The sequence below is a fragment of the Saccopteryx bilineata genome, chromosome 9, assembly GCF_036850765.1.
Source record: "Saccopteryx bilineata isolate mSacBil1 chromosome 9, mSacBil1_pri_phased_curated, whole genome shotgun sequence".
NCBI classification, from domain to species: Eukaryota; Metazoa; Chordata; class Mammalia; order Chiroptera; family Emballonuridae; genus Saccopteryx; species Saccopteryx bilineata.
The window spans coordinates 47,482-71,520 of NC_089498.1; the positions used below are offsets into that span (position 1 = coordinate 47,482).

Genomic DNA, 24,039 nt, shown 5'->3' on the forward strand with positions numbered 1-24,039 from the left:
AGGACAGTTCTAAAAAGCAAAATAAAACACAGAAGCTTGCACTTTTAGACACAGACATGCATTCCATTATGAAGGTACAATAATTAAAACAGTGTAGGTAATGACACATGAATAGACCAAATGACAAAACAGAAAAAAATACCCAGTAATACCTGCACATCCATATGAAAATTTTGTCTGAGATATGTTTTTAGTTGCATGAAAACAATATGCGCCTGACCTGTGGTGGCGCAGTGGATAAAGTGTCGACCTGGAAATGCTGAGGTCGCCGGTTCGAAACCCTGGGCTTGCCTGGTCAAGGCACATATGGGAGTTGATACTTCCAGCTCCTCCCCCTTCTCTCTCTCTCTCTCTCTCTCTCTCTCTCTCTCTCTCCCTCTCTCTCCTCTCTAAAAAATGAATAAATAAATAAATAAAAATTTAAAAAAAAAAAAAAAAGCTTCTTTCTCAAAAAAAAAAACAAAAAAAAAAAAAAAACAATATGCATTATATAATACTGTGAGAAAAGTAAATAGAAAAAAACATTGGAGCCTTATATCATACCGTCGACCAAACTCCATTTTTTATAGATTTTAATAACTACTCATTACTAATATAGGACACAGAGTCACCTAAAACATAAAGGTCAGAGATGGATTAAGGTCAGTTGAGGTCCCGGGTACGGAAGAAAATATTGGGCCCTTTGTCATTAAAAAAAAGTGTCAAGTTGGGGCTTTGCAGGGCCCTTCAGAAGTCAGGGCCCAGGGTGCATGCCCGGTGTGCCTGCCATTAAATCCGCCTCTGATAAAGGTACAAAGAGATTGAAAATGAAAGAATGGGAAAGGGCACACAGGTGGTGCAAAAAAGGTTTACGTTTTTTAGTATGTCAAACAGTTATTTGTGGGATTAGTATTTATGAACTATTGTGTTGTTTCCATATGAACAGACGTAAGCCTTTTGCACTTATCTGTATTATGTGCAAAATTATATAATAGCATACAGTACAATTGAGGCCAACATGCATTAATAGAAATGAACAGCACTTCATATCAGAGACTTTGATTTACTACGGACTTCCAAATTGGTCTGTGCTCAATAACATAAATTCTAATTATACAGAACAGAGCTACAAGGAAAAACGAGCAATTGTATAATCATAACAGATTTAATGCAACACCTCTCTCCATAGACTGAGCATATCTCTTTCAGAACCAATGGGTTCCGCCCCTGGCCTGTTGGCTCAGCAGTAGAGCATCGGCCTGGCATGCGGGAGACCCGGGTTCAATTCCCGGCCAGGGCACATAGGAGAAGCGCCCATTTGCTTCTCCACCCCCCCCTCCTTCCTCTCTGTCTCTCTCTTCCCCTCCCGCAGCCAAGGCTCCATTGGAGCAAAGATGGCCCGGGCGCTGGGGATGGCTCCTTGGCCTCTGCCCCAGGCGCTACAGTGGCTCTGGTAGCGGCAGAGTGATGCCCCGAAGGGGCAGAGCATCGCCCCCTGGTGGGCAGAGTGTCGCCCCTGGTGGGCATGCCGGGTGGATCCCGGTCGGGCGCATGCGGGAGTCTGTCTGACTGTCTCTCCCCGTTTCCAGCTTCAGAAAAATACCAAAAACAAAACAAAAACAAACAAACAAAAAAGAACCAATGGGTTCCTCCTGACCAGACAGTGGCGCAGTGGATATAGTGTCACACTGAGAAGCAGAGGACTTAGGTCCTAAATCCCAAGGTCACCAGTGTGAGCACGGGCTCACAAGTTTGAGCATGAGGGGTCATTGGCTTGAACATGGGATCATAAGCATGGCTCCCATGGTCGCTGGCTTAAGCAAAGGGTCACTCTCTCTGCTGGAGCTCCCCCCCACCCCCCATCAAGGCACATATGCGAAAGCAATTAACGAACAACTGAGGAGACTAAGGAGCCGCAATGAAGAATTGAGGCTTCTCATTTCTATCCCTATCTGTCCCTCTCTCTGTCACACACACACAAAAAGGAACCAATAGATTCCCACAAAGCAAATCACTAAGGATACACAGAAACTAGATGTAAAAGGCTAATTGGAATCAACTTTTGTAGACGATGCTCTCTACCAAATTTTTCCTGTGAACCTGAGCTGAGGTGTAATTCACAAGATGCACACGAGGTGGCAGCAGAGAAGCACATGTAACAGACCATATTGTATGTGCTATGAAGCAAGTTTCAACAAACTTCAGAGAACTGAAATGATATAAAGTATGTCTCTTGCTTTCACTACAGTTAACGTTGAAACCAGTAACAAACAGTAACTAGATATTCCTTATATTTACAAGTTATAAAAGTAATTTCTATATAGCATTGGATTCCACATTGATAGATACTGTACAACACCCAACTACTGTATTTTTCCAGGTGAACTGCACTGAGGTGTTATTCCCAAGGTGTACATGCAGTAGCAGCAGAGAAGCGCGCTTGCAACACATTTCCCAGAGACCATCCTATATGTTCTTTGAAGGAAATTTCAACGACCTTCAAACCTTTAAAATGATATAAAGCATGTTTCTTGTTGTCATTACACTTAATCTAGAAATCAGTAATAGAAACTACCTAGAAAACCCTTACATTTTTACGTTGAAATTCACTCCCCTAACTAAACCCCCTCAAAAATCACAATTCAAGTTACAAAATACTTTTAAATTAATGGAAATAAAAACTATATAAGAAAACCTATTTCAAAATGTAGCAATGAATCCATTTAAGGGGAAAATAACCTGAAAATGCCTTTCTGCCCATACTAAGAACCAGGATAGTAAATTAAATCCAGAGAAAGTAAAAGAAAGAAATGTTTACAGAGGATGTATACCATATTTCCCCATGTATAAGACTCATCCTATTTTGAAATTTTGGGGGTCTAAAAACTGGATGCATCTTATACCATGGTTGTAGTTTTTTTACTTGCATTTTCCACTTATTCGCGTTTGTTGTCTTTTTCTCAATTTTTGGGGCCCAAAATTAAAGTGTGTCTTATACATGGAGGCATCTTATACATGGGGAACTATGATACTTTACAACCTTACCAGTTTTTTCCTCTTTGGGTGAGACTTTGAAAAAAATAATTCATTCCTCCAATTTAAGATGCAACAACAGAAAAAAAAAAAGCCATTGTTACCTTTTAGATTTTTTTCTTCTGTAAATTTTAATTATTAATTTTAGAGAGAGGAAGGATGGGGAGACAGGCAGACAGATAGTCAGAAACATCAATCTGTTTCTGTATGTCCCCTGACCCAGGGTCAAACCTATGACATTAGTGTATGGATGTGAAGCTCTAACCTACTGAGCTCTCTGGTGATAGCAAGCCATTGTCTTTTTTTGGGGGGAAAAAGTACTAGAGGAAACTTGAGGTAATTAAAAAATAAAATAATAATCTAGTCTGCTGTGGTGACAACACCAAAAGCCTTTTCTTTGCTCTTGTCAGTCAGGGGCATAAACACTATTTCTAATTGTGTAGCACAAAGTGGCCCCTTTCCAATAATGTGCACTTGTCCTTGTGCCATGGCCGCAGTCCAGACTGAGAGACCCCCTAAGCTCTGGGCATCCAGAATTTACCTGAGCCTCAGTCATCACTTACAAGCTAGGTTCTTTTGGACACAGAACACCTCTCAGGGTCTTTGTTTTGTCACCTGTGCATTTTCTCAGTTTTATAGCTGAGAACACACGTTGCTGAAGGACCTAGGCTTAGGCCTGGCTCTCCCTCTCGTAAGGATGTGACTGCAGACCTCACCATATTCAGAAAAACAGGGACCAAAGGCATTGCACTACCAAATCCAGTGTCCAGTCTGGAGGACGTGCTCAGAATAAGTGGTCCCACAGGAAGTGTTCACCTCATGGCCTCACTGCCCACAGCCGGACTTGTAGCCCCAGCCACTCATCCAGGCCCCTGACCCATTCCTCACAACAAAGTTGACCAACTTTGCCTGACCTGTGGTGGCGCAGTGGATAAAGCGTCGACCGGGAAATGCTGAGGTCGCCGGTTCGAAACCCTGGGCTTGCCTAGTCAAGGCACGTGTGGGGGTTGATGCTTCCAGCTCCTCCCCCCTTCTCTCTCTCTGTCTCTCTCTCCTCTCTCTCCCTCTCTGTCTCTCTCTCTCTCCCCCTCTCTCTCCTCTCTAAAAATGAATAAATAAAAATAAAATAAAAGATTAAAAAAAAAGAAATAACAAAGTTGACCAACTTTTTTACAATGAAAAGGGGGACAAAAATAAATTAAACAATATTGTAAATAAAAGAAACATTTTATTCATTGCAACAATACATTATCCTATGATAAATGCATAATAAAAACATTTATAATATTTTATATTTCAATTATGCTTACATGCCTATTAATTTTTAGTAATAATTATAAGAAAAAAGTATTCATTTAGATACAAATACATCACATCACACGCAATGGATTGACTCTGCATCTATCAAATACAGACATTTACAGATTATTCTTCCAATATCAAAAATGAAGACATGTAGGAGGACACTTTTTGAGAATGGAACTTACAAAAGAAGGACTGTCCTCCCTAAGGGAGGATGATTGGTCACCTTACTCACAACCTACTCTCCCCTTACCTGTCACCTCAAATCATTTCCACTGCTCCCCTCACAACTCAGGACAGGACAGGACTAGACAGGTAGCCACTCACTTCACACCTGCTGGACACTTGCCTCATATCTAGGACACTGGTGCAATCTCTAGGTAGGCACATTCCTCTCCTATATCCACACTTCCACTCCCCTCAGGTCCAACTTTGTTACAAATTTCTTTACGGTTCAAGCTCGCGAGGCAAAAGACACACCAGATTCAAATAACTGGGCAGAGGGCTGAAACTCTTAAGCAGATTCAGCCCCGAGAAACTGCACCACTGCATATTTACTGAGTTCCAAAATCCATAGCTCAGCAGATAAAATTAGAAAGTTACACAAGACTTTTTTGCCATCCATTTCATCCTCAACCCTGCATGTCTATTGTTTCTTTCATGAACAAGGACACAAGAAGAGTCAGAGTCCCAGAGCTTATCAATCATAAAGGACATCTGGTTCTTGGAGGAATTCCTCCAAGAATACTGCATATACGCATTCAAATAACCCTGGCCAATGTCTCCTCATGGCTAATATACTCCAAGATCTCTTGTCTCCAAGTAACCCCTGCTCTGCAGTTAACTGCCGTTTAAATTGATGCAGGGTCGTCTCCTACATATCCCTTTTTTCTTTTTTTATATAGCTTGCCCTGTCTTTTCTAATTATTTCTTTTTATTTTTAGTTGTCCCTTTCTTGCTGACAAAAGCTTTTTCTAATCGGTTTCAAAACAACCTTTGGCAACAAGGGTTCAAATACAGTTACTAACATTTCCTAAAAACCCCACTGGTTTTAGGGCTACTTTATTGGTAGTATCATCAACTGCTTGGTTTTTCTAGAATTTCTACAGAGTCCTTCTCTTTAGGTGCCCTGGACAGTGGATGATGGCCACTACTTCAGAGGAGTAGTCCCTTGTATTCTCCGGGGTGAGGGTTTGAGCCTCACCTTTGTTAGTTCTTAAGCTTTCTCCTGATGGCCCCTCTTCAACTGTGCCTGTCTTAGGTTGTTCCTGCCTTCAGGAATCTTACCCGTCTTTGGCTAACCAGCCATCTTAGGGGCCAAAAAGAGTTAGTTAGTTATAGTTACGTGAGTGAGGGAGGAGCAACGTCCCTTCCAAAATGCTTAGTTTTAGCAGCTGATGTTGCTACCTATTTAAAAACTTATAATACATTTCCTTTCTAATTTCTAGAGCTGAATGTTATATAAAGGCTATTTTGCTTTGACGTCAATTGTCTCTTCTTCTAACTATATATAATAAAATAAATGATTACTACAATGCCTCCTACAGTTTCTTCAAAAATCTTAAATTGTTTTAGAGGATACAAGTTACTAATCCCATCAGAAATAGCAGTTAGTAAATTTTTTTCATCAATCAATTTTAACTGATTCTTTAAAAAAAATTTTTTTAAATTCATTTTTAGAGAGAGAGGAGAGAGAGAAGGGGGAAGGAGCAGGAAGCATCAACTCCCATATGTGCCTTGACCAGGCAAGCCCGGGGTTTTGAACCAGCAACCTCAGCATTCCAGGTCGATGCTTTATCCACTGTGCCACCACAGGTCAGGCTCAACTGATTCTTAAAAGTATCATCAATATGCTTTTATAAATCTAAAATTTTCATAATTAAGTTTCAATGATTTAGGCCCTGGTCGGTTGGCTCAGCGGTAGAGAGTCGGCCTGGCGTGTGGGGGACCCGGGTTTGATTCCCGGCCAGGGCACATAGGAGAAGCGCCCATTTGCTTCTCCACCCCTCCCCCTCTCCTTCCTCTCTGTGTCTCTCTTCCCCTCTCGCAGCGAGGCTCCATTGGAGCAAAGATGGCCTGGGTGCTGGGGATGGCTCCTTGGCCTCTGCCCCAGGCGCTAGAGTGGCTCTGGTCGCGGCAGAGTGTCGCCCCTGGTGGGCGTGCCAGGTGGATCCCGGTCAGGCACATGCGGGAGTCTGTCTGACTGTCTCTCCCCATTTCCAGCTTCAGAAAAATACAAAAAAAAAAAAAAGTCTTTTGTATTGTTAGGCCTGTTTTAGGGCATTAGAGGAGCCAAATTTCTGCTTTCCTTGGGGCCTCTCTTGCAGAAAATGGCTGGACAAGTAGCCAACTGCCTGAAGTATCTTGAGATAAATTCTTAAAATGACTTATCAGGGCCCTGCTTAATTTTGCTTAATTCCTTTGTTTTACAGATTTGAACATATTTTTACACACAAACAAGACAATTTTTAGCACAAAAACATAAGTATAATATATAACTTTGATTAATTCTAATACTTGAATTACTATTTGACTTCAAACTTTGAATACACCTTACAATGCATTAACCAAATTAGCAAGTTTTAAAAATCCATATTCTATTCAATTTAAATTTAAATTAGCGCTCCTTACAATTTCTAATTTAAAAATATATCTAATATGAAAAATATATGGATAAAACTATTTTTTCAATATAAGAGCCAGCCTGACCAGGCGGTAGCGCAGTGGATAGAGCATCGGACTGGGATGCCGAGGACCCAGGTTCGAGACCCCAAGGTCGCCAGCTTGAGTGCAGGCTCATCTGGCTTGAGCAAAAAGCTCACCAGCTTGGACCCAAGGTCGCTGGCTCGAGCAAGGGGTTACTCGGTCTGTTGAAGGCCCCCAGTCAAGGCACATATAAGAAAGCAATCAATGAACTAAGGTGTTTCAACAAAAAATTGATGATTGATGCTTCTCATCTCTCTCCGTTCCTGTCTGTCCCTGTCTATCCCTCTCTCTGACTCTCTCTCTGTCCCTGTAAAAAAATAAAATTAAAAAATATATATATATATATGCCAGAATTTCCAATTTTTGCATGCAAGAACTTAATTCAGGTCTTAAAAATCACAGTTTAGACAACATCAAACAAAAACTAAACAGAAACTAGATTCAGACAAACCAGACAAGACAAATCAGAGAGAAACCCGGGATTCAGAGTATAGACTAGAAAAGATGCCCGCCTGATTTTAGTCAGGGATTTTTCTGACGGAGACTAAGGATGGATGAGACTAATCAAAATCTCCTGAGAAGAAAATAAAACTTGGTGGCCACTAAGAGATTTTGTATTTGGATTCATTAGGAGTCCCCCATCCAAATTTCCAGGCAAAGAATAAGAAAGAAACAAAATGATAGCTCAGAGGATCATAGCCAAAACATCAAAGAAAATTAGTATTTTTTCTTTATTACAAAGACTGGAGAATTCTAAGGACTTTGTGATTTCATTATATGTCCTAATTTTAATTGAGTTTGTATCAATTGATGTAATTCTTCAAGCTTCTATCCCTTTAGCAGTTTCTGCTCAACCTATATCAATATTAGACACATGACAAGCTGGAGGCCATGAGGATTTAGAACCAGACTGCAAAGGTGCAAAACCAAAGAAATGAAATTACAAAGAGACCAAACAGAAAGAGGAATTTTATTTGGTGCAGATTTCACATTTCTATTGTCGTTTGTTGCTTTCCTGTGACGGGTCAAAAGTGCACCATGACTTGGCGGACACACTGTAGTGTCTCCTTGTTGATGATCATGCCATAAAGCTCTCATTACTTGGTTCCAGGTTTTTAAACTTAAAGCAGCCTTTCCTTGTGGCTGAAACCAGTAACAATGCTTTCTTATATTTTTAATTAATAACAATATTTTTTCTCTTAATAGTTATACCAGACCCTTTTAATAATGTTTGTAGTAGTTTCATGTATTGGGTCTCCATTTCTGAGGAATTGGCATGAGTAAGGAATTGTGAATTGTCCATTATACCTGTCTTCTCAAGATAGGTATTTATAAACAAATTTAATCTTACCTAGAGATGTATTTCCTCATAACACTATTTTTCTTTTGTATACTCTGAAGTGAGAAGCGGGGAGGCAGAGACAGACTCCCACATGCACCTGACTGGGATCCACCCGGCATGCCCACCAGGGGGCGATGCTCATCCCATCCGGGGCATTGCTCCATTGCAACCTGAGCCAGGCCATGGAGCCGTCCTCAGCACCTGGGACAACTTTTTTGCTCCAATGGAGCCTTGGCTGTGGAAGGGGGAGAGAGAGAGAGAGAGAGAGAGAGAGAGAGAAAGGAGAGGGGGGAAGGGTGGAGAAGCAGATGGATGCTTCTCCTATGTGCCCTGGCTGGGAATCGAACCTGGGACTTCCACACACCAGGCCAACACTCTACCCCAGAGCCAACCAGCCAGGAGCCAACCAGCTAAGGCTGTGATACAGTATATTTTAACTAAGTGAATTTTCCTGCTGGAATGGAGCTTTGGGTGCAAATTGGACACTTTAGGGGTGGGTCCCTCACCAATGCAGCTGGAAAACAAGCTATGGAAACCCGCCAATTGGAAGTCCTCACTGAAGGCTTCTTGACAGGCACTCGAAGGACCTAGATCAGCCAATCCCCATGGGGTGGGCGGGGCCTCCCACAGGGTGACCCAGGCGGCCACCCCTAGCCCAGGACTGCATTCTGCCCATGACTGAGAGGCAGGCACATCCCATGCCCCGCCCTTTCAGCTGCTTCTGACCGCCCATTGGCTGGCAGGGCCCTGTGATCACAGCACTGATTGGCGGCCTGCGCCTGACTGGGCTGTACAAGCAGGAACCGCGCACTCTGAGGCTTCACACCTCCTGAGGGCGGGAAGCGCACACCGGCTCCGAGGAGGCGCTCAGGCAGGGTGGGCAGCGCGGGGGAGACTGACAGGAAAACGGGGGCCTTGCCTGTGTGGAACCCTCAGCCCCAGACCTCCCGATTCAAGCCTAGGAGGCCCCAGATGCCCTCACGCTGAGAGGCTCCTGACCCAGCCACCTCCACGCACCCCCAGTCCGCGGACCCAGAGGCCCTCAAAGCCCAGAGGAACACCGAACCCCGTCAGTGCTTAGACCGCCGACAGCCTGAGAACCCCGGTTCTCCGTGGCCCCGTGGCCCCTCGCCCAGGCCCGGCCTGAGTCCCCGCTGCCGGCCCCACGTGTCCCCTCCCCAGACGCCCAGGCACGTGGGCTGCAGCATGGACACGGACGTGGACAGGAGCCCCCGGGCAGTGCTGAGCGGGCTGCGGGGAGAGCGCCGGGGCGCTGCAGGTGAGCGCGGAGTCGGGGTGCGGGGACGGCAGGTGGCGGAGTGTCGGGGCTGCTCCTTCAAGCACTTCGCTTTCGGGGTCACGACTTGTTTCGCCCCAGGCCTCAGAGCCCGTCCGCCCGCTTCCCTGGTTCACGGCCGGGAGGCCACCAGCCCCCCTCAGGCGGAGGACACTGAGGGCGCGCATGAAGAATTGTTAAGTGACCCGCGAGTTCCACAGACACCAAGTCCAGGTGACTTTTTGAGGAGTTCGCTGGCCGGCGACTACAGGGGGCCAGGACAAACCCAAGTCCTGCAGCGCTCACAGCTCTGAGCCCCTTTTTAAACCAAATTACACACAGGCTGGGCTTGGGGGAGGGGAGCATGGCACAAAGGTCACTAATCTCATTAGCAAGCTCCCTGAATGTTACTCCCTTGTTACATTTAGGATCTATCAAAAAAACATTGCTACACCACAAAGGCTTTTTTTTTTTTTTTTTTTTTTTTTTTTTTTCACAAAGGCTTTTAAGAGAAGCAAAGGGATTCTCGGATAAGTTCCATCTTCCTTGCTCTGTAGATAATTATGACTTGGCTGACCCAGCTGCCCGTGCAAGCCCTTCCTCCTGCACTCTTCTCTTTCCTCCCTTCACAGAAAGGGTAAGAGGCCCGACTTCCTCTTTAAAATGGGGTTGCTAATGCCAAGTTTTACAGTTTCTTGGCACCTTATCTATCACATTCCCCACTGGTTGTACATTGTGAGTGAAATCGTTGACTCATTTTAATGAGGTGCATGAGGCTGTTGAGTAGACAAAGCCCTAAAGTTAAGGTTAGGAATAGTGATCTGCAGACCCTGTTAGTAGGAACATTAACCTATAACAGGGGTCCCCAAACTTTTTACACAGGGGGCCAGTTCACTGTCCTTCAGACCGTTGGAGGGCCAGACTATAAAAAAAAACTATGAAAAAATCCCTATGCACCCTGCACATATCTTATTTTAAAGTAAAAAAACAAGCCTGACCAGGCAGTGGCGCAGTGGATAGAGCGTCAGACTGGGATGAGGAAGGACCCAGGTTCGAGACCCCGAGGTCGCTGGCTTGAGCGCAGGCTCATCTGGTTTGAGCAAAAATTCACCAGCTTGGACCCAAGGTCGCTGGCTCAAGCAAGGGGTTACTCAGTCTGCTGAAGGCCCATGGTCAAGGCACATATGAGAGAGCAATCAATGAACAACTAAGGTGTTGCAATGTGCAATAAAAAACTAATGATTGATGCTTCTCATCTCTCCGTTCCTGTCTGTCTGTCCCTGTCTATCCCTCACTCTGACTCTCTCTCTGTCTCTGTAAAAAATAAAATTAAAATAAAAAAAAAAATAAAAATAAAGTAAAAAAACAAAACGGGAACAAATACAATATTTAAAATAAAGAACAAGTAAATTTAAATCAACAAACTGACCAGTATTTCAATGGGAACTATGCTCCTCTCACTGACCACCAATGAAAGAGGTGCCCCTTCTGGAAGTGCAGCGGGGGCTGGATAAATGGCCTCAGGGGGCCACATGTGGCCCGCAGGCCGTAGTTTGGGGACCCCTGACCTATAACATGTAACAGAAAGGTGATGCCTTTTGTGCATATTCAACAGACAGACTTAATGTTATCATTAACAGAAATATAGTCTACTGAAGAAATGAATGCAACTGATTAACTTCCTACAACCTGTACAAACCTTCTGCAACTCATATAAACCCTTAGCTTTTATGAACTTTAACTAGCTTTTATAATAATTTTACCCTTCTTTTAAAAGTATCTCTCTTTTACACCCTTTATTATTGAAACTATACAATTCCTTTTTAATCAAAATTCTGAATTTTAAAAATCTTTACCTTCAGTAACAACCAAGCTGGCAACAAACAATTTTTTAAAAAATATACTTCTTTTTGGAGGTGTCCTCCCTCTAACTAGCTAATATAGGTTACTTTATAGGAGTAGCTATAAGCACACATATACTTTTCATTTACCTTGTAGTTTCCCTTGCAGCAATGGGACTTACATCTTCCTTCTGTATGACCTACCGTGGCACGCTCATCAAACCTTAAGATGACTTGCTCTGGCCTTTCCCAGATTTTAGTTTCCCTCCCTTCCCAAAGTGCAATTATAAGGAGTCCCACGGTGAGGTTTCTCCAGCTTGTCATATGTAGACCAGCCAGCTTCCGGTTTGTGGCTGGACCAGGGCATGTTGTCCTTCTCAAGGTCAACTTACAGGGGTGGGAGGGATCCATCTGCACCATCTCTGAGGGGGTCTCCAAGGGAGCTCAGCGAGAACGGGTGTCACCCTGCCTGATACAATTCTATATGGGGTGGATTTTTCCCAGTAGGGGGTATATTTAGCTTTTAGCAAAACTGGGGGAGTAAGTCCAGTTTTTACCTGTTTTTAGAATGAATTTGGTCAGGACTTTGTCAGAGTTTGGTTTATTTTTCCCAAACTCTGAGGCCTATAAGTACAATGTAATTTCTAATTAATATTGAGTGCCTTTCCTACTAGCTATTGAGACCTTATATATAGACATAGGCCTATTTTAGATTGAATATTAATGGGCAAGCTAAATCTGGGAGTCCTGCAGTCTCATATCTAGTAGAGAAAGCTTCTACTTTTCCTAGAAAGGTGTCAGTTACTTTTGTAAAATATATTTCTAAATGTTCACCTGGGAAAGTTCCTCTCTCCCTGCTTCTCTTTATAATTATTTTTACTTTGCTTAGTCTTTATTTGGGCACAGACTAAACACTCGAACATTATGCCTTCTGCAGTAGATTCTAAGTCTGGCTTTTCCAATTATTTCTTCTTATTCTTAGTTGTCCCTTTCCTGCTGGCAAAATTTTTTCTAATTGGTTGTAAAAAAGAACCTTTGGCAACAAGGGTTCTAGTAAAGTTATTAAAATTTCTGAAGGCCCCACTGGTTTTAGGGCTACCTTATTGGTAGTATCATCAGCTGCTTGGTTTTTCTTCAGTTTCCAGGGAGTTCCCCCTCTTCTGGTGCCCTGAACAGTGGATGAAGGCCACTATTTCAGGGGAGCAGGCTCCTGCATTGTTGGGGTAAGGGTTTGAGCCTCACCTTTGTTAGTTCTTAAGATTTCTCCTGATGGCCCCTCTTCGACTGTGCCTGTCTTAGGTTGTTTCTGCCTTTAGGAATCTTACCCGTCTTTGAATAACCAGCCATCTTAGAGGCCAAACAGAGTTATGTGAGTAAGGGAGGAGCGATGTCCCTTCTGAAATGCTTAGTTTTTTCTTTTTTATTAATTTTTAGAGAGAAAGAGAGAGAGAGAGAGAGAAGGGGGAGGAGCAGGAAGCATCAACTCCCATATGTGCCTTGACCAGGCAAGCCCAGGGTTTCGAACCGGCGACCTCAGTGTTCCAGGTCGATGCCTTATCCCACTGCGCCACCACAGGTCAGGCAATGTTTAGTTTTTTTAGCAGCTGATGTTTCTACCTTTTTATTTATTTATTTATTTAAGAAACAGAGCCCTGGCCGGTTGGCTCAGCGGTAGAGCGTCGGCCTAGCGTGCGGAGGACCCGGTTTCGATTCCCGGCCAGGGCACACAGGAGAAGCGCCCATTTGCTTCTCCACCCCTCCGCCGCGCCTTCCTCTCTGTCTCTCTCTTCCCCTCCTGCAGCCAGGGCTCCATTGGAGCAAAGATGGCCCGGGCGCTGGGGATGGCTCCTTGGCCTCTGCCTCAGGCGCTAGAGTGGCTCTGGTCGCAACATGGCGACGCCCAGGATGGGCAGAGCATCGCCCCCTGGTGGGCAGAGCATCGCCCCTGGTGGGCGTGCCGGGTGGATCCCGGTCGGGTGCATGCGGGAGTCTGTCTGACTGTCTCTCCCTGTTTCCAGCTTCAGAAAAATGAAAAAAAAAAGAAAAAAGAAACAGAGACAGAGAGAGAGTCAGAGAGAGGGATAGATAGGGACAGACAGACATGAATAGAGAGAGATGAGAAGCATCAATCATCAGTTTTTCATTGCGACCCCTTAGTTGTTCATTGATTGCTTTCTCATATGTGCCTTGACCGTGGGGCTACAGTAGACTGAGCGACTCCTTGCTTCAGCCAGTGACCTTGGGTCCAAGCTGGTGAACTTTTTGCTCAAGCCAGCAACCTCGGGGTCTCAAACCTGGGTCCTCTGCATCCCAGTCCAATGCTCCATCCACTGCGCCACCGCCTGGCCAGGCTGTTTCTACCTTTTTAAAAAACTTATCTTGAGGAAGGTTTCTAATTTTTGTAGTACATTTCCTTTCTAATTTCTGGAGCTGAATGCTATATAAATGCTATATAAATGCTAAGTTGAATGCCTTAGTATTTTCTTGCACCTCTAGGTCTGGAGGTGCATAGGCTCTATAATCTTTCTGTAGTCTAAGAAAGCTGCAGGGGTCTTCTGATGATCCCGAATAACTTCTGACACCTTAGACAAATTTATGGTTCTTTTTCTTAGTATCTTCCCTGATCCTGGCTAACAGAAACTGGTGAAAAGTGTCCAAAATTTCCTCTCCTGCTTGGGTGTTAGGGTCTTGCTTAGGCCAGGCAACCAGAAACATTCACTTGAGGTGGTCTCAGTTGTTTTGAGTGGGGCGGTGTATGTGCAATACAGATTCTAACTGTCCTGTGAGGGCTTGAAGCTTCCCTGAAAAAGGGGATTCTGAGCTTTCTAATTCTATAGGTCATTTGAAAAAAAAAGAGATTTAAACTATGTCCTATTACATCTGTGCCTCAAATTCTAAAGATCTAGTTAAAAGCACCAACTGAGGCCCTGGCCGGTTGGCTCAGCGGTAGAGTGTTGGCCTGGCATGCGGGGGACCCGGGTTCGATTCCCAGCCAGGGCACATAGGAGAAGCGCCCATTTGCTTCTCCACCCCCCCTCCTTCCTCTCTGTCTCTCTCTTTCCCTCCCGCAGCAAAGGCTCCATTGGAGCAAAGATAGCCCGGGCGCTGGGGATGGCTCCTTGGCCTCTGCCCCAGGCGCTAGAGTGGCTCTGGTCGTGGCAGAGCGACGCCCCGGAGGGGCAGAGCATCGCCCCCTGGTGGTCATGCTGGGTGGATCCCGGTCGGGCGCATGCGGGAGTCTGTCTGACTGTCTCTCCCTGTTTCCAGCTTCAGAAAAATACAAAAAAAAAAAAAAATTAAAAAATTAAAAAAAAATTAAAAGCACCAACTGAAATGACCAACATTTCATAAAAGAAATCTTATACTCTAATCATAAACCCTTTTTATAGTCTAAAAAACATACCTTATTTATGCTGTAACTTTATGCACCCTAACAGATAATGTCTAAAAAGCTCAAGAGAAACAGATTTCTGTTCACATCCTTTAGCCTTTTAAACCTGGCACAACACTTAAATGTTTCCTAATACCACAATTAGTCATCTATTTTCTCCTTTCCACCTACTATGTTGAGAATTCTACCATTAAGCTAATCAGTAGTAGTATCTGTCACTCTGGCTTTGGTGACTTAACACTGAACAACACTGCTGATGTAAAGTACCATGTCTTACTTCCGCGGGCTTACGTAGAGACACCAAGTCCAAGTGAATTTTTGAGGACTTTTATTGATTAAGCCAGTTGCATATGACTAACACTGGGTATAGGTGACCCAAATTGTGCAGTGTTGAATATAACTCTGAGGCTGGTTATAGACTCTTGATTACATACAGGTTGGGGGGAAGCATGACACAATCATTAACAAGCTTATAACATTTGTCTGGAGGATCTATAAAAACATTAAAACTTTCAAAGTAACACAATAGTGATGCTGCTTTACATATCAAAGAAATTCACAAATCTTTTAGTGTCTATCTCCCATCCCTTTGTCTAGAGATATATGTTACTCTCAGCATTCCAGGAAGGTATGGAGAGTTAAAATTAGTGTAGGGCAGTGGTAGTCAACCTGGTCCCTACTGCCCACTAGGGGGCGCTCCAGCTTTCATGGTGGGTAGTAGCGGAGCAACCAAAGTATAAATAAAAAGATAGATTTAACTATAGTTAAGTTCTTTTATAAAGATTTATTCTGCAAAACTTAGTGAAAATCCAACATAAAGTACTTGGTAAGTAATTATTATTATATGCTTTAACTTGCTATAACTCTGCTTTATAAATTTTATAAAGTAAAGTTACTTTGCTACTTTATAAATCACCATTACTGTGGAACCGGTGGGTGGTTAGAAAATTTTACTACTAACAGAGATACAAAAGTGGAAGGTAGGTAAAAAAAGGTTGACTACCCCTGGTGTGGGGTATGTAAATATTGTCTCTTATTGAATGGGAAAGGAAGTTCTTCAGATAACCTTTATCCTTTCAGAGAACTATAGTTAAACCAAATGACTCAGTCATCCTTGTAAGCCAGAAAACTTCTGCATTCTTCTCCATCCATTCTCTAAAGAAAAGATGGGGCAAGAAGCCTGACTTTTCCTCTTAAAAGGCTTTGCCAATACTATGTTTTACAGTTCTTTGGCACCTTCTCACACTGCTTCCACAGTCCATAGCTCATGAGCAGATTGGACCTTACCCCGTTAACTTCAGAAATGATAATAAGCTGAACATTTATACACCATATAAAAAGATATCATTAATAATCATTACATATCCCCTAATATTTAAACCAAGATTTCAACATCACAGGGCTATGAAATTGCAAATAAAAAAAAGAGAATTAACAAAAGACTCTTGAAATAACATATGCATTTCTAACATAGAAAATTATTTTCCCACAAGAGATCCTTGGTACAAAAGGAAGTCTTCGTATTTGGTAGACCATACAATTTTATATGCCTCATCATTAGTAAAAATTTAGTATAATTTACAATAAGAGGATTGTAAACCACTACCCCCCAATGAACCACTGATTTGCTGAGAAAATAAGGAATGGTCAAAATGCACTCACTATTTCGTAGCTACCCAGCTGGCATAAGAGATGCTAACCCTCTTTTTGACCCACAGTGCTTTACACCATCAAGTCAATATAAGGGAATTGGTCGGGGTACCTGGGATTCCCGGTGCTTAAGGGGGAGCATAAGTGAGCACAGTGGCGGTCTGAACACTATGGAGGTGGCACTGTTCCTGCTGCCACTTTTTCCTTTCTTTTTTCTCTCTTTTTGCAAACATGGCTCCTTTCTCTGCCTCTTCTCCAGCAAACATTAGCAAAACAATGGTCTCTCCCAAGCAGAAATAAAATCCAAACTGCAATTTGCAATCAACTGCCCTACTCTGAGGGTAAGCACGTGGCTGCCTAGCATTATTTTTAACAATAAAAATAGCAAACTCAAAAAACACACATTTTACAAACTCATTTGCCCAACAGCGAGCTATTCTAGTTCAAACAAGGCCCTTAATTTCCCCGAGAACATAGTAACCCCATAATCTCCTGAAACCCTTTCTTAAAATTCTTGACCATCATGGTTAAAGCAGTGATTTTCCCCTGTGAACCTATGCCTCCCACATTAGACAATTATGCCACACAAAGGAATTGGGGAAGGGTAGGGGAAGTTTAGAAGGGACCTAACACTCACTTTGGCCCTGTGGGAGAGAGAACCCTCTCCCAATGTCAGCCTCATTCATTCCGCACTCATTCTCTTTCACACAACTTCCCACACATCAGTGGAGGGCCACAAGTCACTACTGCTAACCTATGGAGGGCCTATGTGACTTTCATGTCTTAGGGAAGAGAGGCAGCCAGATGGTCTGTCCCTGATAATCCCATCACCCATAATCCCATCACCCATAATCCCATCATTTACGATCCTATCACTCATAATCCTATCAGTCATGATCCTATTGCTTATTCTTCTTGCTGGAGCTGCAGTTCATTTCAAGGAACTGTTGACCAGCAAGGTCCACAACTGTGGTTTGTTATTTTCCAAACATTTCTCTCTGGCTTTGTTCCCTCAGTCAAGAACATAAATGTCACAGCCTAAAGTGTAAAACCCCAGACATTGCAGGCCTCCCACTCCTGCATTTTTCTGGTTTAGCAATTCTTGATTTGGCCAGTCTGCTCTAAAAGTTGACCACTTTAATTCACAGAGAGTTTTCACTGTATCTTCAGACAATTTTTACATTACAGTGGTACCTTGAGATACGAACAGACCAACATACGAATTTTTTAAGATACAAGCTGCGACTCAGTCTGTATTTTTGTTCAAGATCCGAGTGTAATTCCGAGATACAAGTCATGATTCGGGAAGCTGCTGCTAGTTGGCGTATTGGCTCACGGGTCCAGTATCGGCAGTTTGATATACGAGTTGACTGACTTACGAGCTTGGTAACAGAATGAATTAAATTTGTATCTCAAGGTACCACTGTATAATTATTGGAAAATCTAATTTTGAAGTTCTTAAGCATACACTTTAGTGGGGTTTGGTTCCTACTTTGCCTATTTCCTATTGTTACAAACGAGATTAGCACAAATGACATTCCCAAGATTATGAAAGGGATCAAGAGCTGAGGTTTGTGCCAACTCTCTAAAATGTCCCCCTTTGGGTCAATTCCTAGAGTACTAAAGCACAGAAGGCTTCTAGACAAAGTTTGTAGTTTCTACTCTATACCTCCTCCAGCACTCCTTTAGGTCTTTAGTTAGTTTTAGCTCTAAGCAATAGAACATTTCTATGAATTTTGCTTTGCTATTTTACTTTTTTTTTTATTTGTGGACTTTAGAACGGTTTTCTCAGAGTTGCCTTTCAAAAGTGACAACCATCTGCTGAGTCCTCCTCGGGATATTTGCTCTCCTTAGTATAGGCCGGTCAGTATGGTGATTAAGGCAGCTGGGGTTGTGGGCCAGGGTAGGGACCATTGTATCAGGCCCTGTGTCAGCCATCTCTTCAGTGTGTCTGGTTTCATGAGGGTGTGGTCAGTAAGGTCCTTCTGCTTTCATGGGTCTAGCACTGAAACCCAGCTGAAGTCCAGATGTGATCTCTAACTTGACCCAAATGGTTTCTGTGGTCCACAGACCTGAAGCTCTGTTCCCAAGACTGTTTGGTGCTGACCAGACTCTGATGATTAAGGAAGGGCAAGGATGGTTAAATGTGTAAAGGTGAAAGGATAGAAGGAAAGGAGGCAAGGTGGTCATTGTACCATTAGACTGGACAAGGCTACTCTGAAACAAATAGACAGAAAGGAGCCCTGGCCAAGTTGCTCAATTCATTAGAGAGTCATCACCATACACCATGGTTGTGGGTTTGATGTCTGGTCAGGGCCCATACAAGAATCAACCATTGAAGCCTGACCAGGTGGTAGCACAATGGATAGAGCATCAACCTGGGACAATGAGGACCCAGGTCCCAAACAGCAAGGCTGTGGGCTTGAGGATGGGTTCACCAGCTTTAGGACAGAGTCACTAGCTTGAGCATGGAATCATAGATGTGACCCCATGGTCACTGGCTTGAAGCCCAAGGTTGCTGGTTTGATTAAGGGGTCACTGGCTCAGCTAGACTCCCCTGGTCAAGGCATATATGAGAAAGCAATCAATGAACAACTAAAATACTGCAGGTATAAGTTGATGCTTCTCATCCCTCTCCCTTCCTGTCTATTTGTCCCTCTCTCTGACTCCCTCTCTGTCTCTGACACACACACACAAAATAAGATACACTTTATGGGAGACAGAGCTCACACTGTCAACCCCATAAGAATGACTCATGGTACAGGTCTTAACAGCAGACAAAACATATAGCCCTGGCAGCCTTGTCAACCTCTGCCCTGACCAAAATTTTCTCTTTCAGCAGAACCACAGCCAGAGATACACCCATGTCCCTCCTGCTCTTTGGCCTTCTCCAGTCAGAAATTCCTCAGCAAACACATGGGATGCAATCACCCCTTTCAGATTCTCCCAAAAACATCTACAAGAAAACACCTCCAATCAGAGGATCCAAATCAGCAGCAACAACATACTGATACACACAACTGGGATGACAAAGCTGAAGGTCAAGAGGTAAAAAAAAAGTCCAAACATTTGCTTAAAAGGACCAGGCAGAGGAGGATTTCAAGGGCGTTTTTCAAACCTCTCAAAAGACAAATGGGGAATTCTAGTGAGCAAGAGAGAATGATGCAGGAATTGCCCAGCAGAAGCCAGAAAGTGAATTCAGTGGACACAAGCAAACTATCTATGGGAGTAGAAATGTCAAGAATTATAGCTATTGCCTAACCTGTGGTGGCACAGTGGATAAAGCGTCAACCTGGAAACACTGAGGTTGCCGGTTCAAAACCCTGGCTTGCCTGGTCAAGGCACATATGGGAGTTGATGCTTCCTGCTCCTCCCCTTCTTTCTCTCTCTCTCTCTCTTCCCCTCTCCTCTCTAAAATAAAAAAAAAAAAATTAAAAATAAAAAAGAATTATAGCTATCACCTGACCAGGCGGTGGCGCAGTGGATAGAGTGTCATACTGGGATGCAGAGGACCCATGTTCGAGAGACCCCGAAGTCGCCAGCTTGAGCGTGGGCTCATCTGGTTTGAGCAAAAGCTCACCAGCTTGGAGCCAAGGTTGCTGGCTCAAGCAAGGGGTTACTCAGTCTGCTGAAGGCCCACGGTCAAGGCACATATGAAAAAGCAATCAATGCACAACTAAGGTGTTACAATGTGCAACAAAAAACTAATGATTGATGCTTCTCATCTCTCTGTTCCTGTCTGTCTGTCCCTGTCTATCCCTCTCTCTGACTGTCTCTGTAAAAAAAAAAAAAGAATTGTAGCTATCAAGTATAGAGACTGTGAGAAAAGCTTTGATGATGGGTCACATCTCCTCAGACACCACAGGACACACTCCTCAGGGGAGAAGCCCTATGTTTGCAAAGAGTGTGAACGAGGCTTTACACAGAAGTCAGATCTCCTCACACACCGGAGTTCACACTCAGGGGAGAAGCCCTATGTTTGCAATGAGGGTGAGTGAATCATTAGCATTAAATTGCATCTCCACAGCCATAGCCACCACACAGGTTATGCCCTAGCTCTCAGGGGACTTCAGAATGAGTCTACTGATCTCTTCCCTCCCAAGAGTGTAATTAGTACAGAAGTAACTGGTTAAACAAATTCTTCACTTTCATGACAAGAGATGAGCTAGATAAACAGTTCCTTAAGTGCTTTTGGGATGTCAACACCAATCTCCTCCTTGATCTCTTGGGTTCCTATTCTAATAAATCTTGTCTCCATAAAACTATGAAGCCCACATACCTCATTCCCCCTGGCACTGAAAGCAGAGAGTTCCAGGAGGGCCACAGAAACTCACACTGTCAGGCACAGAAACTCAACCCCTGGAAATGTGGAAGTCTGGAGTCAATCTATCAATACTTAGCTTACTGCCCAGGGAGAGGGATTTGAGAGACTCACCAGGGAAGGGATTCCCTTGACTCCCGGGAAGTGGCGCCTTCTCTCCTAGTAGGCTAACCACCTTCTCCCTTGGCTTCTCCTGGTGAGACCCAGGGAGGTACATGTGCATGTCTGTGTGCCTGGCTCTGGCTGGGAACCTGTTCTCCCTCGCTCTCTCCTCGCTGTCCCTTCAGGGCGAGCATCTCATGGTGCACACCACATGGACTCCAGATCATTCCATAGTGGATTTGAGTCTCAGCTCGGCCCTCACCAGCTGTGTGGCCTAAGGAATGATTCTCAACTTCTCTGTGACTGCTTTTTAATCTATAAAATGGGAATGGTAACCTCAGTCTTTTTGGATGACATTCAGAATTCAGTCAGCACAGGCAGAATCTTGCACAGAGCTGGCTGAGAACACTAGTCTCTTGATGAATAGCTCTGAGTGCCCACATCTTCCAGGTCTTTTTTTTTTTTTTTTTTTTAACTTTATTTATTTATTTATTTTTAACAGAGGCAGAGATAGACAGGGACAGACAGACAGGAAAGGAGAGAGATGAGAAGCATCAATCATCAGTTTCTCGTTGCGCATTGCGACTTCTTAGTTGTTCATTGATTGCTTTCTCACATGTGCCTTGACCGTGGGCATTCAGCAGACCGAGTAACCCCCTGCTGGAGCTAGCGACCTTGGGTCCAAACTGGTGGGCTCTTTGCTCAAGCCAGATGAACCCGCGCTCAAGCTGGCGACCTCGGGGTCTCGAACCTGGGTCCTTCCGCATCCCAGTCCGACGCTCTATCCACTGCGCCACCACCTGGTCAGGCTCTTCCAGGTCTTTAGTGCTGAACAGGGAAGCTAGACAGAGGGTAGGGGCCTGGGAGCCAAAATCAGAGATTGAGTAGACACCACTGCTTTCTCTGCATACAATCAGCTGCTCTGAGAAAAAGGCATGAGGTCAGGGATACAGCTCCGTCCAGGTCACCATCTCCCCATTGAGCCTGAGTAGCCTCAGAACCTCCTTCAACACAGGCCTAAGAATAGCCTGTGAAGCAAGACCCTCACCCACCCCTTACTGAGAACTGACTCTGCAGAGAGCATCTGCCTGAATAGGATGGGCCTCGTCTGCATACAACGTTTGTGAAGCTCATGACAGAGCTTCAGAAGTGTACCTGGGCCCTGTGTGGTTTAATACACTGCTGACAGCCTAGCCTGTGGTGTCACAATGGGTAGAAGGTTGGCCTGGGAGACTGAGGTCGCCAGTTTAAAACCCTGGGCTTGCCCAGTCAAAGCACCTACAACAAAGAAGCACTCAACAACTAAAGTGAAGCAGCTATGAGTTGATACTTCTTGCTCCTTACCCCTCTGTAAAATCAATAAAATAAAATCTTTAAAAAAATACAACACTGCACATCTCAAAATTCTTAATTACTGTATTATTATTATTGAGAAACAGGGAGGCAGACAGACTCCCACATGTGCTCTGACTGTGATCCCCTGAGCAAGTCCCCTACGGCAGTGGTCCCCAACCCCTGGGCAGTGGACTGGTACCAGTCCGTGGGCTATTTGGTACCGGTCCACAGAGAAAAAATAAATAACTTACATTATTTCCATTTTATTTATATTTAAGTCTGAATGATATTTTTTTTATGTTTTATTTTTAAAAAATGACCAGATTCCCTCTGTTACATCCATCTAAGACTCACTCTTGATGCTTGTCTCAGTCATGTGATACATTTAACCATCCCACCCTAAAGGCTGGTCCCTGAAAATATTTTCTGACATTAAACCAGTCTGTGGCCCAAAAAAGGTTGGGGACCACTACCCTATGGGATATGCTCTGCCCATCTGGGGCCACTGCTCTGTTACTTAAGCAGCCAAACTATTTCAGCACCTGAGATGAGGCCGTGGAGCTATCTTTAGCATTCAGGGCCAACTTGTTCGAACCATTCAAGCCTAGGCTGCAGGAGCAGAAGAGATACTGGAGGAGGGGAGGAGAAGCAAATGGGCGCTTCTCCTATGTGCCCTGACTGGGAATACCTCATACCAGGCCAATGTTCTACCACTGAGCAACCCAGCCAGGGCCCTTAAGTGAAGTCTGACAAGACAGTGGATATGCTATGAGTAGAGCAGATGTGCACAATGTTGGTCATTCCTGGCTCCACACACAGATAATGTCCACAATGACCCAGGAGCACAGAATTCCCATGGGCCCACTGGGTGCTAGTCCAGCGAGACTCAAGGTTAGAATAGGGTCAACATCTGTCTCTGGGTAAGCGGGGGTGCTGAAAGATCACAGAAGTCATGCTTTTCTTAGAACATCAATACAGAGAGAAGGCAAACACAGTTATGAGGGCCCGTCCCCACTGTCCTGCATGAGGGAGAATAAGCATAACCCACCCTGTTCCTGCTAGGGGGACACCCACACCCCAGGACCTTGTATAATGCCCTTTCTGTCACTCTCCCTGTGCCAGATTTGTGAAGGGTGTTTACATAAACTATGTGGATTTCAATAATAAATGTTAATATTTCTCTTTTTCATTATTTTTTTTATAGGAAAGTGTGTGCTTTTGGTTGTTTCTCTTCCCTGTGCTCCCCTGCCCCTGAGAGAACACCATAAACTTTCAACATTCCGTGGCTTCCAGCATGAGCCATGGGATTGGGGCAAAGTCCTGGCATAATGTTGTCAGGGAAGCTGGGACTGAAATACAGTAGGAAGGGGAACCCACAGACTGCCAGGTGATGGTAACCTCCACCCCTCATCAGGACTCACCCAGGAACTCTCCTAGAAGACTGAGAAATTCAAGATGAGTAGAGAGACAGGTCTGTTCCCTCTTCCTCTCCTTCAGCAACAAACTACATTCCTAGCTTGGCCACCAGCCTCCAAGATGTCCCCCAAACTCCACCTCCTGTCACCTTATACAATCCCTGCTTCACACACAGGGCCAACCTGTGTTGTGAAACTGCTGTGCAGCTCCCAAAGCTAAGTCATCGAAAGGCACTTCTGCTTCAGCCTTGCTCACATAGCTCACACGGTCTCAAATCACCTTGTGTAGGGAGCTGGGTGTTTGCACACCCCTCCCACCCAGGGGTCAACTGCTGTCAGCCATAAT

At 44.2% G+C, this 24,039-nt stretch overlaps 1 pseudogene; it reads left to right on the forward strand.

Moving 5' to 3' along the window:
- LOC136313186 (histone-lysine N-methyltransferase PRDM9-like) overlaps positions 1 to 9,952 on the forward strand; it is a 57,391-nt pseudogene extending 47,439 nt beyond the window's left edge.
- Positions 9,953 to 24,039: the final 14,087 nt, after the last annotated feature.